Source organism: Neofelis nebulosa, chromosome 13 (genome assembly GCF_028018385.1).
Source record: "Neofelis nebulosa isolate mNeoNeb1 chromosome 13, mNeoNeb1.pri, whole genome shotgun sequence".
NCBI lineage: Eukaryota > Metazoa > Chordata > Mammalia > Carnivora > Felidae > Neofelis > Neofelis nebulosa.
The window spans coordinates 79,735,532-79,753,487 of NC_080794.1; positions in this window are offsets into that span (position 1 = coordinate 79,735,532).

The following is a 17,956-nucleotide window of genomic DNA, read 5'->3' on the forward strand; positions in this document are numbered from 1 at the left end:
GCCAGCTGATGCCTCCAAGGGAGACCCAATAAAAATGGATACATAAAAATGGATAAATAAAAAATTGGATAAAAATGAAGAAATCTCTGACATTCAGTCTTGAAGACAACCATATGCCTTATGGTAAGAGCAGTGTTGCATTATGGGAAGTGGTCAGGCTCTGGGCTTAGATCCCCTTCTACCATTTACGACCTGAGCAACCACTGAGCAGGTCGTTGATATCTCTGGGTCTCCATTTTTTCATCAGGTTTGTTTGGTGGTAACTGTTTTAAGCCTCTTGTACATGGGAGACACTAATAAATGGTATCAATTATTATTATTATTGCTGGATAAGAATGGGGTACACAAGCTGTTCCATTTATTTCTTTTTTCTATCCATGTCTAGTCCAGTTTAAAAAATGCAAAGAAAATTGTCTAGAATATTTTCTGTATTTGTCAAGTTTCCCTTTAAAGATCCATCCAAAACATCACCTTATTTTAGCAAGATGGATGAAAATTCCAACTACCAGTTTTTAAGACTGTTTTCTATCTGGAGTTTCCACTGAGCCAATGCATCAAAGGTTCTCTCTCCTCCACTCGGTGACTAGGGGCAGTCACTGGCCCCCAGACTACCCGCAACCTACTTGAGATGCATCCGTGAGCCGTTCATGTTTCAGATCCACCCCAGAGAAAACCCTTCAGCAGCTCACTGGCTGGGTATCCTTTGGTAGATCTGCAACACCTCCCTCTCTCTTTTCAGATGGGAAACTGAAATCCAGTGATGAAAGTCTTTATACTCACTTTAACCCTGAGAAAAAGCAGGGGAACTCCTCAAAGAGACTTTCTCAACCAAGCCATCATTGGGATGTGGACCTTTGTGTCTTCCCTGAAATGGCTTTCAAGATCACTGTTTGACCTTTGATATTGGTGTGGCTATCACTCCAAGACTAGGAGAACACCAGTTTGGTTTTCTCATGGTAGGCACACACAGAAGAGCTGGTTTTGGGGTGCTTCCCCCATGATATAGGGAATGGGAACAGAGAACTCATGATCATGGGAAAGGGAGAACAAGTCTTTAATTTCACCCCAAGTTTTGTTTCTCCCACCACTTCTTAGGTCAGCTCCTTGGGTAGACCAGCTGCCTGAGTTTCCTACGTGGGCTCTGCAAAGCTTCTGGTGCATATATCCAGCCTGATGGGGAGAGAGAGCCCCCTATCAGCAGAAGGGCTAACTCAATACACGCTACTTTAATCAGAATTACAACTCTAGTTAGAATGATTTTTAAGAGTGAAGGCAAGACATCCACAAGACTCTTTCTTCAAGTGAAATCTGTTGTATAAGCCTAATACACAAAACAGGTGAAAGGAAAGCTTGTCCAGTATTGGCCAGGTCAGTAGAAAGTGTCCAGATGAACACGTACACACAGAAAATGAGATATAAAGCTAGTCATATTCTTGGGGACTCCTGAAATTTGAAAACCACCAACAAGAGGATGGAATGTGGGTTTTGATTCTGAGACAAGCCATCAGTTTGAACACCAAACATCAAGCTCAGTTTGAACACCAAACCTACTTATTTCCTAGCTCTGTGTCTATAGGTAAGTGATTTCACTTCTCTTAAGCAAGGCTCCTAGTCTGTGCAATGGAGACACTAACACTGATCTTACTTTTTTTCTGAGGAGCTCTCATAAGGATGATCGCAAAGTACATGAAAAGCATCTTGCACACTGCTGGTGCATGGTGAACAGCATTGTGAGCATCTCAAGTGCTTGGATGTTTTCTCCACTTTTCTAACTCACTTAGCTCCCATCCAACAGTTGAAAACGTGGTTGCTGAATAAACGCTTGTTGTTTTCATTGCCTTTTCTCCATTAAAAATGTGTCCATGTAAAAGTAGGCCTCCACAGCCCTAAATCCTGAGCTATCATTATTCTGAAAGAGCACAATGGGACACAGATCATATTGAGAAGCATTAGGCTAAACAGAGCTTTTAATTGCAAATGGCAGATAAATGAAGATGGGTCCCTCTATGTGTGTGCACACGAAAATTGACAGTCCAGATGGCGATAGGAAATTGAAAGTGCTACCTGCAATGCTTGATATGAATTACAAACTGATCTTCTATAATAGCCCAAATATCTCTAAAGACGTTTAATGTAACCATTCAGTAGCACACCCTTTTTAAAAAATAAATTTGCTTTACTGAATGTGTAAATGGATTAATTGATAGAGGGTCACAGAAGCCTTTGCCACAGTGTTGATAATCTTGTTAATAAAACATCATGAAATTTTTCTAGGGAAAAAAAAAATCCTTTTTCTGATTTCAACCTTAACCGGAAGGGAAAATGTTCTTCGCAATGACAGCAAATCTAAGAAAAGCAGGAGAAAAGCATCAATAAATATAAAAAGGAGGCATTTATTAATCAGAAAACAAGAGGAAAGAGATCACAGTAAAATAAACAAATGTCCAGATAATGTGATCAAGAAAAAAAAGAGAAAACAGTTCCTAAGAATCAGAAATAAGTGGAGGGATATAAACAAAGATACGGAAGTTATTTTATTGTTTTTAATCTGAGAGAGAGAGAGAGCAAGTGAGAGAGAATCCCAAGCAGGCTCCACACTCAGCATGGAGCCTGACACAGGGCTCGATCCCACAACCCTGGGATCACGACTGGAGCCAAAATCAAGAGTCAGACACAACAGACTGAGCCACCCAAGCGCCCTGGAAGTTATTTTCGATCATGGAGAAGTAACAGGTATATTTTGTGATGATAAATTTGAAACGCTTGATAAAATGGTTTTCTAGAAAAATATAAACTGTCCAAATTTTCTTAAATAGATAGAAAATCTGAGCAGACTAGCAACTCTGCAAAAAAACTGAGAGTAGGCAGAGAATTGGAAAAGTAGTTTACAAGGCCCCTGAGCCCAAATGGTTTTATAGCCTATTTCATTTAACATTCAAGAAACTATCATTTCCATATATAAATAGTTCCATAAGTCTGAAATAGATCCTAAGTTTCCCAATTCAATTCATTAAGCTTAGCATAACCTTGACACAGTACCATGAAAAGAAAAAAACAAGAGACAACATTATGAATATAGATAAAATTTAACTTGCAAATCAATAAGCAAATAAGCAAAATTTCAAGTAACAGTAACACCATAACCAATTATGATTTGGAATATAAGGCTTGCTCAATAGCAGGAAAGCTATTGATGTAATTTATCATATCGATGGATCATAAAAGACATAGCACAGGGACAGCCCAGATTTAGAAGTCAAACATAAGACCTTGAAGCTAGAGCCCCTGGGTTGGAAACATGGCTTTTCCTCTGATGCTGACTTTTATCAAGCAATTAAACTTCTCTCGGGGCGCCTGGGTGGCTCAGTCGGTTAAGCATCGGACTTCAGCTCAGGTCACCATCTCGCGGTCCGTGAGCTCGAGCCCCGCGTCAGGCTCTGGGCTGATGGCTCAGAGCCTAGAGCCTGCTTCGGATTCTGTGTCTCCCTCTCTCTTTGCCCCTCCCCCATTCATGCTCTGTCTCTCTCTGTCTCAAAAATAAATTTAAAAACGTTAAAAAAAATCAAACTTTTCTGTACCTCAGTTCTCTCACTGAAAAATGGAGATACTGACATTATCTACTTTATGGGGTTGTTGTGGGGATTGAAAAATTCACATTTATAAAGTTGTTTACACCAATGCCTGGTGTTTAGGAAGCCCTACCTACGTACTTGCTAAGTAAAATAAACCCAATCATCATCTCTATAAATGCTGATGGCAGTTTATCATTCCCTGTTAGAAACTTTTAGTAAACTGAATATAATATTTCCTTAACACCATAAAGAATATCTATCCCAGACTAATGACTAGCACCACCCCATCCTGGCAATAAAGGGACACCCATGAAAATCAGGAGCAAGATCCTGATGGCCACCATCATCCCTTTGACCTCTGCCAGATGAGTCCCCAAGGAAGCCCAACTACAGGGAGAAAGAAATTATTCTCTAAGTAGACAACACTATGTTGTTTGCAATCAGATTTGTCTTCAACATTTTCCTGATCTTCAGCTAATAATGAAATAATCCAAGTTATTCAATTATTTCCTCTCATGCCAAGCCCTGACATAGAATACTCAGAGGTCCCACATAAGCATTCTGGTGAGAAGCAAAGTGTCAAATGGTCCCGAGGGATGGTGCCCACAGAGACCAGCAGCTCCTGGCTGAGATGCTGAGAGCCTTGTGGGGGAAGCAAGCCCCGGTTAGAAAATTTGACACTGGAAGGAGATTTCTTGGCTTGGTCCAAGGTCATGCTTCCTTGACCTTCCTTCAGTTCCCTTTTTTTAAATTAAAAAAATGTTTTAATGTTTATTTATTTTTGAGAGACAGAGACAGAGAGGGAGCAGGGGAAAGGCAGAGAGAGAGGAAGACACAGAATCTGAAGCAGGCTCCAGGCTCTGAGCTCTCAGCACAGAGCCCGACGCAGGGCTTGAACCCATGAACCGTGAGATCATGACCTGAGCTGAAGTCAGATGCTCAACCAACTGAGCCACCCAGGCACCCTGATTCCCCCATATATGGGGATAGTGTGACCCAACCAACTTTTGATATGGACAATATGTCCATACACTAAAGATTAAAAATTTACTAAACAAATATTGAAACTCTGTAGTTAGTCTTGTTTTTCTCACAGAGCCATGGGTTAGCAGTGCTGAAGCTACTTTTTGTATACACTAGGGCTGAGCAAATAAATAATGGGGGCCAGGTTTCTCACTGGTAGATAAAGGAGTTACAGAGACGGAAAAGGGAAAAGCTAGAATATACCTGTAATGCTGGGTTGGAACTGGTACTATCCGTGTGAACAATGGGTCTTAACATATACAGACTACTCAACATGAAACTAGATGTGTGTGTGTGTGTGTGTGTCTGTGTGTGTGTGTATGTGTGTATACATACATCTATGTCTTAGCTATATTCACTACAAGGGCCTAGAAGCAATGTCATCCCAGTAGCAGTAAGCTATAAGCATCCAGATATTGGTTTCTAAATACTCTGATCCATTAAAATGAAACAGAATTCTTTGGAGAAATTGCTGATTCCAGGGTGGAAATAGGAAAAGTGCAAAGATGAACCTAGAACCTAGAACATTTTATGCCCAAAAGCAAGGAAGTGTTCAAAAACAATGACAACCCATCAAAAGGACTTGGAAGCCAACTTGAAGGTATCTAATGGCAAAATCTGGGACAACTGCACATCAAAATAAAGAATGATAGTAAAAGCTTATGACCTATTGACTATAATAAGAATCCACACTAATGTAAACAAACAAACACATATATTCATACTTACATGAATAAATAGATAAGTAAGAAGGAAAAGTTCTTCTTTACCGAGGAAAGTCAATGAATAAATGTAGAAGAAATGATAGGATTATAAAATCACCTGTCCGGCCAATTGATTAAGGCAAGAATACTCAATGGATAATCAAATCAGTAAGCGAAATTTTTATTTTGACATATGAACATTTATGTGGTTACTAAGTATCTTTCCATAATGTTTATTAATTATAAATGGCAAAATAGCAACTTTACAGTAGAGAAACCTACCAAGCAACTTACGTCAAACAATCAGCTTTAACATCATCAGCAATAGGTCAGAACAATAGCATGTGTCTCTTAATATGATGCACTGACAGATCACGACATCATCCCTGCCGAAAGCACATACTCTGAATCTAATCACAAGGCAACATCAGACAAACCCAAAGGAGGGGCCTTCTAAAAGCTTGACTGCTCTAGATTCTTCAAAAATATAAATCCACAAAATATAAAACAAGTCTCAGAAACTGTTCCAGTTTGAAGGAAACTGATGAAATGTGACAACTGAGCACAACACACGATGCTGGGTTTTCTTCTGCTATAAATACACTTACACTGTGTCTTTATAATTGAGTTCATAGACAATCATAGTCTGGGCCTGGTCTCATATTGGAAATAATGGATAATGGATTAACATTAATAACATGTAATAACATTAATAATTTTAGACATTGTACTATGACTATCTAAGAGAAGGTCCTTGTTTTTAGAAATTCATACAAAAGTAGACAGGGATAAAGTCTTAATCATGTCTGTAACCTATTCTCAACATTTCAGCAAAAAATTAATAATGTAGAAGGAGAGAGAGAGAGAGACAGAGGGGGATAAAGCAAATGTTAAAGGTTACCATGTGGAGCTCGGTGAAGAGTAATACCAATTCTTTGAACTGCTCTTACAACTTTATGAAAGTCTGAAGTTGTGTCAACATTTTAAATTTTTAAAATAAAAAGGATGGTGTTGCAGTCTTAAAACATAGCCATGAATTCAGTGGTACTCTTCCCATTGAGAGGTAGGTCAGTGTCCCTTCCCCTTGGTTATGGGTGGGCTTGTACCTACTTGTACCTTGGACTGTGACGGAAACACTACCATGTGACTCTAAGACCAGGTCATCAAAGATGACCATGCAGCTTTCGCCCTCATAACTGGAAAGTTTGCTCTTGGAGCCCAGAGCCACCCTGAGACCACCATGCTGGAGAGACCACATAGAAGCTTCCAGCTACCAAGAGTGCCAGTTGAGCAGCCTCAGTCCAGTAACCAAACAGTTGAGTGAAGAATGTCTTAGAAGTGGATCCTCCAGCCCCACCTATTCCCACCCCCAATAATTTAATGTCACCCCCAACCATTTGAGTCACAGCTGAGGTCCCTACTGACATGACAGAACAGAAAAGAGTACCCCTCTGTGCCTTCCAAATCCCCGACCCACAAAATCCATAAGCATAATAAAACCGTTAATGTTTCATGCTACTTGGTCTTGGATGGTTTGCTACACAGCCATAGGGACCCAGAACAAATAGCTAGTATTTCTACGGCACTGACTGTAGGCCAGCCAATGTGCTGAGCACTTCACCTGGATCGTCTCCCACACCCCTGTGCACACCCTGTGTGACAGACACTATATTCTTCCTGTCTTACAGATGAGGAGATGGAGGCCCAAAGAGTTTTTATAACTTGCCCAAGGCTGGTTCATAAAACTAGGATGTTTTCACGGGAGTCCATATTTACACTGGAGCACCAGTTTGTCCCCATCAATGTATTCATTCCTTCAGTTCCCATTGACCCAACAAATAAACCACATGAGGGGCTGGAGACACTGCAGATATGGTTCATGCCTTTGTGGGACGTACAGTCCGGTAGAACAGACAGAAATCAAACACGCAACACCAGAGGAGATATCAAAGAGCAACATGATTAGTGCAGGGAATGAAAGGGACACACATTCTGATTCAGCCGAGCAAGTCAGGATTATCAGGAGGCTAGAGTCCTTCTAGAGCAGAATTCTAGAGCAAAAATCTAGAGCAAGATTCCAGAAGCCCCTGCCTCACTCTCACGGGCTTGGGGCTCCCTGTTTATGTTTCAGACAAGCTAGGATGCAGACAAGTCTCTGCCTGGGCTGGCTTTAACCACCTGGGCACAGGGCAGACCAATATGTGTGGCTGTTTCCCCAAGAACTCCCTCCCCCCACCCCACCAAGGGGAAGTGAATTGTGATGAAACGTGGCCACTGTTCCCTCCAGTTCAACCAACAGAAGAAGACGGGTTTCGAGTATGCCACCATCATCAAAAACAAGTATATCTGAGAGGGCCTAGGAATCTGTGTTCTTCCCAGCTGGTCAGGAGTTCTGAGCTCTCACAGACAGGACAGGTGCCCCATCACAGCCATTAGAGCCCAGAGCTGCAGGAATCCAGTCTGAGGCCAGGTGCCAGGAGCCCATAATGTCTCCTCCCTACCCTCACTGCCCTTCCCAGCTCTCCCAGCCGGGGACCCATGAGAGGCTAGCATTCCAAGCTGGGGGCGGTGGGAGGGGGGTGCTGCCACCTTGCAGAGCCCAAGGGCCACTTTCCTTCCACAGCTTTGGCCTGACATCTGGTGGAGGAAGGAGACTTGGCACATTTGGTCATTTAGGAGGGTAGCTGGAGCCCCAGGCAGACATCGCAAGAGCTTTTCCTTGTACTGAAAGGAAGGTTCTGGAGAGCCAGGGGCAGGGAATTTCCCTTGGACCAGTAAAGCCCACCATGTCTTGGGGCAGGTGCTTCCCCTACATTAACGCACCAAATCTTTCTAACGCAGCCATGAGGCAGGTGAGAGCTTTCTCAGATGAGGAAACAGCCCCTAAGAAAGGGTCAGTGGTAAGAAGTGGGGACCTCTGCCTGAGACAGAGGTTGAGGCCACTTCCCATCCTGGTCGTTCTCAAAGTGCCATCTAGTCCCCCTGAAAGCTCACTTGGGGAGTTTCTCCAACTTAACATGGCCAAACCAGAACTCTTGACCTCCACACCACATCTGCTGTCCCTTCCTCTTCCCACCTTCATCTTCCCCGTGGTGCCATCATCTGCCGGTTGCCCAGACCAAAACCAGGGACCCATCCTCGTATCCTCTTTCCCTCCCATCTACCACATCCAATCCATTGGCAAGTCCCGGCAGAGATCATATCCGAGGCTTGCCCTCTCTGCTGCCACCCCAGATCAAGCCTTCCTCACAGTCCACCTGGGCCTGTGCAGGAGCCCCTAACTCATCCACTCTCCTCCTCCTTTTCTAGGCCTCTCATGCCATTGTCCAAAGGGATCCTTTTAATTTTTTTTCACATTTGTTTATTTTTGAGAGACAGAGCGTGAGCAGGGGAGGGCCAGAGAGAGAGGGAGACACAGAATCCGAAGCAGGCTCCAGGCTCCGAGCTGTCAGCACAGAGTCCAGCGGGGGGCTCGAACCCTCAAACTGTGACATCATGACCTGAGCTGAAGTCGGACGCTTAACCGACTGAGCCACCCAGGCACCCCATAAAGGGATCCTTTTAAATAGAAAATCAGATTGCGGCGCCTAGGTGGCTCAGTCGGTTAAGCATCAATACTGGTTCATCAATACTCATTTCCATAATTTATCATTCCGTTACAATAACCCAGGCTGTTCCCTCTTGTACCGCCTACAAATGAAGCAGCTGGCAAGTGACACCAAGAGAATATGATGCCCCAAACAGGGAATGGCAAGGGTGAGACTAGGCCTGGCTCCCCACAAGCAGAGAGAAGGCTTGGGACTGGGGGCTCCCTCAATTTGATTGGCTTTCTCCCAGCTGAAGGAAAATGAGATGTGGGCGGAGCTTAGCAGACTACAGAGGAGCGTGGGCCCCAGGGTCCTGGACTCCTGCCGTTTGGTGGGTGAGACAGCTTAGCAAAAAGGTACAAAGTCACAGCCTTGATGGCAAAGCAAACCCCCCAGTGCTCTCGGTCTGCTTGTGGGCTCTGGGGAACCTGGCTCTGCTGAGCCCACTGACTCTCCCAGCCTGTGTGTGTGCGGACGAGGGCACACCACAAATGATTTCAGTTCCGAGAACACAGAGGGAGCCGGAGGGGGTTCTCAGACTTCAGCCTCTGCAGAGACATGGATATATAATGACCCTTTCATTGATTGAGGGGCAGATGGCAAGGGCAAGTATCGATCCTAAAACTCTGGACAGGAAGACGAATCGTAGCAGTGAGAGAAGAAATGTCTACATTTGAGAAAATTGAGAATATGCCAGAGACTAATGTTAGCCCAAGACCTGTGTCCGTAAGAAAAAATAGAGCAGATAATGCGGAATCTTGGAAGGAACCATATGTATTCATCAAGCATTTATGGGATGCCGGCTCTGGGCTGGCTTTCAGAGTGCCCGGAAAGAGATGATGCCTCCCTCTCCGGAGCCCCCTGTTGGACATTTCTTATACTCTGAAATAGTGTACAGTATTGTATCATCTGGGTGTGGGCGGGGAGGGGGGTGCTCCTCATGGTGAGGACTGTCATTTCTGTGCCCCTAGCAGAGAGCCCAGCACTACTCAATATTGAGGGTTGGTGGGGGGAGGTGCTTGAAGCTTTTCCCTGGAGAGAAGCTCATCCTAGGAAAATACCACTCTTTCTCACAAGGTGGCGCTCAAGGCTCACACAGATTTGGACACAGCCCTTTGAGCACTGAATCCTCTTACAGATCATCTAAATCCTACCAGGTTTTTATTTGTTTTTAATATCTGAAGGGGAAGCTGATGTTCTTAATCAGCTTTCCTCTCCCCAACCCCATCAAAATCTAATTTTTTTTTTTCAAACCCAGACTCTTGTCTGTAAACAAGCCGTAAAATGGACTCCTGAGCGTTGTCTGGGCACCAGGCTGAGCTCACTTTCTATCTAGATGGCTGTAACATGTGGAGTTAGTTTGATTTGTTGATATCTAGGAAAGCAAACTTCTCCATTCCAAGCCAGAGGAGGCCAGGCTGGATACTGTTGCCTTGCTGGCCTTGAACTAGTGGATCTGATCCAAGCCCATTCCATGACTTTTATTGGAATTACTGCAGTTAAGAAATTCCTTTACAGCCGGCTTGCTAGTCATAAGGCTGTAAGCCTGAGCTTCTGCAAAAGCACAGAGGAAAAGAGCTCTGAGAAGTGGTAAGAGAGAAACAGATGAGTGGGGACCTCCAATGAGTCACAGGATCTATCATGCCTAAGCCAGCCCTGGACTTTCTAATTCACTTCAACCAGCATTCCCTGCCTGCTTAAAGCCAATTTCACAGGGTTTCCTCTCCCTTGACACTGAAAGAGCTCCCACTAACACATTTGAAGAAAGTCCTGGTCACCTGATATGTTTTTGTTTTGTTTTGTTTTTTGAGAGAGAGAGAGCACAAGTGAGTGAGGGGCAGAGAGAGAGAGAGAATCCCATGAGGTGCAGAGAGAGTGCAGAGCCCGAAGTGGGGCTCAAACTCACGAACCGGAAGATCATGACCTGAGCTGAACTCAGATGCTTAACTGACTGAGCCACCCGCACGCCCCACCTGCTATGGTTTTATAGACCAAAGGCAGAGGTAAGCGTTCAGTCTCCGAGGTCAGTTGCCTATATTTGAACCAGGAAGTTGAAGCAGCAACTTCAGGAAGCCCAGAGACAGCCTTGGACCTGCCCAGCACCTGAAACCCAGACACCATGCTGGGTACGAGACATCTCTGGGCTTCAGGAGTGTGGGGGAATAAGGCAACCTCTGAGTGCTAGCTCTGTGGTGATAAGTATGACTGTAATAGCTAATTTTTCGGATGAAAATAGGATTTCATAGCGATATCTGCACCCCCATTTGGGGTGCAACATTATTCATGATAACCAAGATATGGAGACAACCTAAGTGTCCATCAACAGACACGGGTAAAGAAAACGTGAGATTATGTATATCCATCAGCCATGAGAAAGGAGAAAATCCTGCCATTTGTGACAACATGGATGAATCTTGAGGACATTACGCTAAGTGACATAAATCAGACAAAGACAAATACTATGATCTCACTTAGATGTGGAATTTCCAAAAGCCTAACTCACAGAAACAGAGAATAGAATTGTGGTTACCAAGAAGGCTTGCTGGGGGGGGGGGGGGGGGGGCGGGCGGGGACAGGAGGGACTGGAGAGAGACTGGAATGTTGGTCAAACCATACAAACTTCCAATTATAAGATGAATAAGTTCTAGGGACCTAGTATACAGCAAGGTGATCATAGTTAATGATTCTGCCTTATATACTTGAAAGTCGCCAAGAGAAAAGATCTTAAATATTCTCACCACAAAAAAAATTATGTGATGAAGGTGCTAGCTAAGACTACGGTGCTCATCATTTTACAATACAGAAGTGTATCTAACCAACACATTATATGCATTAAACTTACCCAATATTGTACGTCAATTATATCACAGTCAAGCTTGGGGGAAAAAACTAACCTTTCATGAGTAAATGTGTGCCAGACCCTACTCTAAGTGTTTTATGTGTATTAGTTCGTTCAATCTTTGCAATAGTTCTACGTAGCAGGTACATTTGTCATTTTCATCAAGAGGTGAGGAAGCTGGGTCTTAAAGAAACTAAGACACTTGGCCAAGATCACTCACAAGTTTAAAAAGAAAGGGGAGAGGGGGAGGGCTGGATTGGAATCCAGGTAGTTGAGTTGAGGAGCCCAAGTGAACCTCCTCCGAGTTCAGACCCAGGGCCCAAGCTGAGGATGGGACTGAGCAGCTCCGGAGTCATCTGAACCAGCATCCCAGGCTCTCAAAGCCTGTGACCGGGACTAGAGCTGGCCCTAAATCTGGTGGAGGTGACCCCGTGGGCGCAGACCCACGAGTGAAAGCAGAGCGCTGGTGTGGACCAAGTTCTCCTGGGATTAAGGCCCATGTCCAAACCCTGGATCTGTCCCTTCTCGGCTGGGCACTTAACCTCCCTGAGCGTCGGCCTCTTCTCTGTAAAATTGGGCGGACAAAAATACCCACTTTGCAAGATCGCTGTAAGGGTTCCAAGAGATCATGCAGATACAACATGTATCACTGTGCCCAATGCCCAGAGAACTCACAAAAAGTTCAGTATTGTATTTATTTTATATGAGATAGGGAGAAAGTGACTAGGGGACTACAAAAATCCAAGAGGCTTTGGAATTTTGAAAATGAGACACAGTAGTGGAGAGTCTATAAATCCGCGGTTCTCAGTCGGGCCGCACATTAGAATCACTTAGGAGACTTTTTGTTTTTTTTTTTTTTAATCTCATCCCTGCACCCTGCACCCTGTCCCTAGACCAATTACATCAGAATCTATGGGGAGGGGGCCTAGACATTGATTTTTCTTTTAAAGCACACTGGGTAACTAGTGTTCAGCCAGGGTACAGAGCCACTGCTGGGGAGCACAAGCATTTGGTCCAGCAGAACCTGAATGACGAGGCTCTCGCCAGCTTTCTTCTGGAAATAGGAGGGGGTGGCCTCTCCAATGGTAAAATCAAAGCTAGGGCCCCATTCTGACAGCTGAAATTTACACAAGGTTTGGACAGGTCTGTTCTCAACGTCGGTGTTGCAATTAGCAGCTCCTCCCGGCTTCGGTGACATGGTGACAGATGGATGAAATGAATACGCTAGGAGATTAAATAATGGGGAGATGTTATGCCAACAAAATTAACTTGTCCAGCCCTGTTCCTTAGCAACTGCACTATTATTTCAGGTTTCCTTTCGAAGCCTCTGGTTGTTCACACCACTCCCTTTCATTAAGATGCGAGGCACCGTTATTTATAACTTCAATGAAAAGAGAAAATCAAGGAATGAGGCAAAAGAAACTTCTAACCACTCTCCGAATGGCATCAGGCCGGCACTGTGCAAATAGGATCCAACTGGCAACTCGTAAATTGGGGTGCTTAGTTCATTTTCCTGCAGACATAGCATTCTGTGCCCCTCCAAGGCTTCACAGAGTGGTTCTGCCTTTTATGAAAACGCAGTGCGGCTTCCAATCCAATCAGGGGCTACCCGGATCGTCATTGTGTGGGAGTCAGGCCCTGAATGCCAGAGTTCAGAACACAATGTCCTCAGAAGAAAATCGCTTTTGTGTTTCAGGAACAGGCACAGAGTGGGTAACTGGCTGGTTGTCAGAAGGGGTGGGGGAACCCTCCTCTTTCTAAACTCTGCCCAGTTGAGTTACCAAAGACCATCCTGTTCTCAGATGGAGTCTCTCCTGGATAAGCAGCAACTACCAGGCTTCACTGAACTTTCCCGACTTCACTGAGGTGGTGTTAGTGGCTCTGGGTACCAGGATTCCCTGAGATCCAGTGTCTGGCCCAGAAACTTGGCTTCTTGTCATCCCCTAATCAAATCCAGCCGTGCTCTCGGCCGCCCTGGCCTGATCATCCTACGTATTGACCGCTGGGGGCTTTTGGTCTCAGACGATTTTTTTTTTTTTTTAAGTCTCTTCCAGAAATCTCTGCTTACAGGGTTTGCTATTGCTGCTCTGGGCTTGAGGCTAAGAATATTTCCAACTTTACCCTTGGAAGCTTGGGTTGTTAACCAAGGTTAAGAATTCAGTGGGTCTATGAACCGGGATCAGAAAATAATTGACCTTTAATTTTGACTCACCTACCACAAAAAAACTGCCGTTTCCCTCAATTATGAATGGAGGCAAAAAGACACAGTCAGATTAGAGACATCAGTGACCCTGTCACCAGCAGAAGTCACAGATCATTTCACATCACACTTCAACTCTGATAGATTCTCCCAGCACCACTTATGCAAATCAGGTTTCAATGTTACTGTGACCATCAGACCCACCACTAGATATTTTATTTACTATATTAATAAAGAAATGGGTATGTGAATACATCCCCATTGTAAGTTTTTAAATATTCCTTTAATTGCATTTTAATATAATTGGTTTCCTTCGTAAACATATGTGTTTTGTGCACTTTGAAACGTTATCTTGGAACTTCTACTTCCAGGAAGATAGGTGTACTTTTTCCTATTCCTCCTGCTAAGTACCATTAAAATTTCTGACACTGTATATGTAAAGAAAACATAAGATTCTGAAAGGTAGAAGGAAGGACCAAATAGGAACCTTGGAACCCAGAGAACAACCCAGTAGTAGGTTCCCTGGGTTGTACTTCCACCTAGTATATCCCAGACTTGGGCCACAAACACTAGCAACACAAAACACCACTAGACACAGGCAAAATTAAAACGTATGCCCCCAAAGTTTGCTCTCTAGCCAGGCACAGGAAAGAAGCTTAGCAAGACAGATAACTTTCAGGCAATAGCTGTTCTACTCCAGTCAAAGACCACAGAGAAACTGTGGCCACACCCACACCAGCTGCTGTGCTGGATAGGGTCTCTTTGCTAGAAAAGATTAACATGTCCCAGGTACATGGTATGTAGCCTTTGATCAGGCAAATGCATTCCTTTCCTCTCCTACAAAAGAAAAAAATCAGAAACAGTTTGCATTGAGTATATGTTTTATAGTTCTGTCCCAGGACTAACTTTCCTGCTCTCCATCATAATAGAGTCCAAAGAGGTTGACCAGCTGAACATCCAACAAATCACATTGGCTCACTACCGCTGACATGGTGCTAATTGGACCAAATAAGCAAGATGAAAGGGATACATTTGGAATTGAGCACAGGCAGGACCAGACCCCCAGGTCACCCAGCACAATTACATCAGTACCTTTCCATCGACTCACACCTATGGTCACACGGGGAATCCCCCGTGAGCAGCTAATGTTCACCAGTGGGTCAGTTCGGTATGTTGGTACAAGTCAAAAATAGATGGTGGCTGCATTCTAGCCCCTTCACTAATAACCTTAAAAGACCACAGAGGTTCGAGTGTAGTTTCAGGCAGTACCTGATCAGCCACTCTGTGTGTCGGGTTTACCTGGTTAGAACATATGTGGACTCGTGGGCAGTGTTAAATGGTCTGCTTCATGTCAACAACTATCAGCTCCTCCAGGAATCCCCTCATTTGAAAAGAGCCAACTCATTCAAGGCCATGCCTCCTTCCTTTGGCCACCTACATCCAATGACTGACCAACATGGAGAATGGTCCCACGCTTCCCGTTCCCAACACAAGACATCCCAGATATTCCCAGAGAGTTGGCGGAGCCCTCCACCGATACTGACTTGCAACTCACCTTCTCTCTGACCAATTACCCCCTTCCCTTCCACAGGGTGTTGATCCTTAGAACTCCTTAAGAAACATGCTGCGTGCTAACCTCTGTTTCAGAGATTGTTAACCAGAAAAGGTTTTTTTCTTACTTAAAAAAAATTTTTTTAACATCTATTTATTTTTGAAACAAAGCATGAATTGGGGAGGGTCAGAGAGAGAGGGAGACACAGAATCTGAAGCAGGCTCCAGGCTCTGAGCTGTCGGCACAGAGCCTGACGTGGGGCTCGAACTCACCAGCTGTGAGATCATGACCTGAGCTGAAGTCGGAGGCTTAACCCACTGAGCCACCCAAGCATCCCAGAAAAGTTTTTTAATATGTTCAGAAGAACTCCAAGGTAAGTAGGAGTTGGGGAGTGTTATGGACTGAATTATGCCCCCTACCTCAATTCGTATGCTGAAGCCCTAACCTCCAATATGACTGTATTCAGAGACATGGCCTTTAGAAAGAATTAAATGAGATCATAAGGGTGACACCTTAATCCAGGACTGGTGTCCTTATAAGGAAAGAAAGAGATGCCAAGGATACACACACAGAAAAGGCCATGTGAGGGCACAGTATAAGAAGACAGCTATCTGCAAGTCAAGGAGAGAGGCCTCAGGAAAACAAAACAAAACAACTAAATTTTCTGACCCCTTGATCTTGAACTTCCAACCTCGAGAACTGTGAGAAATAAATTCATGTTGTCTAAGCCCCCCAGTCTCTGGTATTTTGTTACGGCAGCCTGAGCTGACTAACACACAGCCCTAGCAAACTAGCACAAATCACTAAAGGATTAAGTTGAGGAGACTCCCCAGAAGAAAGCAATAACGAGATGTGACGCTAGTCTTGAAGGAAAGAAGCTGATCACTTAATAGTTTGGAGACTGAACACCAGGGGGAAGAGGTGCAAGGAATGAGGCCAACAAGAAATTTTCATTTGGGGTTGTTGCCGAAGGACTTGTGTGATGTTTTAAGTACTTTGTGTTGGGACGTAAGTCCTTTCTGGGTAAAAGGTTTGAGGACCAGTCTGGAAACTGCTTCCCTCCAGACTTCTTTTTGAGTCAGATAATAAAGGTCCTCAGGATTAATCCTTTTGGTTAGTTGGGTATTCTCTTACTTTCTACAGAAAGCATTCCTGATTGAGGCAGGGACGAAGTGCGTATGGTGTAGATCCCATATTGTACCTTTTCTTCCTAATGTAAATAGGGCAAAGAGGAAACATCTGATCTGAGAAGACATGCAGAGATCTGATGTCAATTCCTCTCAAGAGCCCTTTCTCACCTGTTGTCTCTTCCCCCTTCTCACTTGAACCGCCCCAGTTCTGATCCTTATTCTCCCTCCGCCAGATGATGTTAAGGATTCTCTTACTCATCTCTCTGCCTCCTGTCTCTCCCTAACCCACACTTTTCCTGTTGTCAGTGTTGCGTCCTAGAGTACATTTTTTAATCTCCCACTCATTCTAAACCTTCAGTGACTCCCTACTGCCTCCCAAACAGTCCAGACTCCTTAGGTTGAAAAATTCAAGTTAGGATATTACATGGATAGGGATGCAAGCTTTGGAATTCAGATCCCAGCTCCACCAATTACTAACCGGGACACCTTAGCAAGTTATTTGACTTCCCTAAATGTCTGGTTGCCTAGCTGTGAATTAAGAAGAATAATGAGATTAACTACTCCCTAAGTTGGGAAATAATTGATGTAATGGAAGGTACCCAGCACAGAGTAAGAATTCAACAAACATAGCTGGCAGTACATCATTTTTTTCATGTTTACTTATTTATTTTGAGAGAGAGAGAGTGAGGGAGGGGCAGGGAGAGAGAGGATCCCAAGCAGGCTCCATGCTCAGTGCAGAGCCCAACACAGGGTTCGATGTCACGAACAGTGAGATCACGACCTGAGCCAAAACCAAGAGTGGGACACCTAACCAACTGAACCGCCCAGACGCCCTGAATGTTGCTGGTATTATATGAATCTCCCTGGCTCTAGCTTCAGCCAACCCATCTTTCATCATCCTTATAAGCGCAGTTAGCACCTTCCACTCAACATCACCCTTTCCCACCTGGGTCCCTTTACTAACGCTCTTCCCTGGCCCATAGCATGCTTTCCTGCCATTATTCTCTCCGTTGCTTACAATCCTAGGTACCTTTCGAAGTCTGGCTCAAACGCCACCTCGATCACAAAGGCTTCTTCCATCACGAAGGCCAAATGTGAATATCTCCGCCTCCGCTGAACTTGCGTGGCACTTCCTTATATAGTACTTTTGTGACAGGCGTGTCTGAGCAGTATTCCAGTTTCTTGTCAACTCATCTTCTCCCTGGCTCCCAATCTGTGGAGACACTTGGGCTGACTCCAGCCCTCCTCCAAGATGGTCTTCGCTCAATGACTCTGGCCTTTGGAGTTTCAGCAAACTCTCCCCTCTGTCCTCAGGGATGTTGCTGAGATCAGGGATGGTGACAGCCACT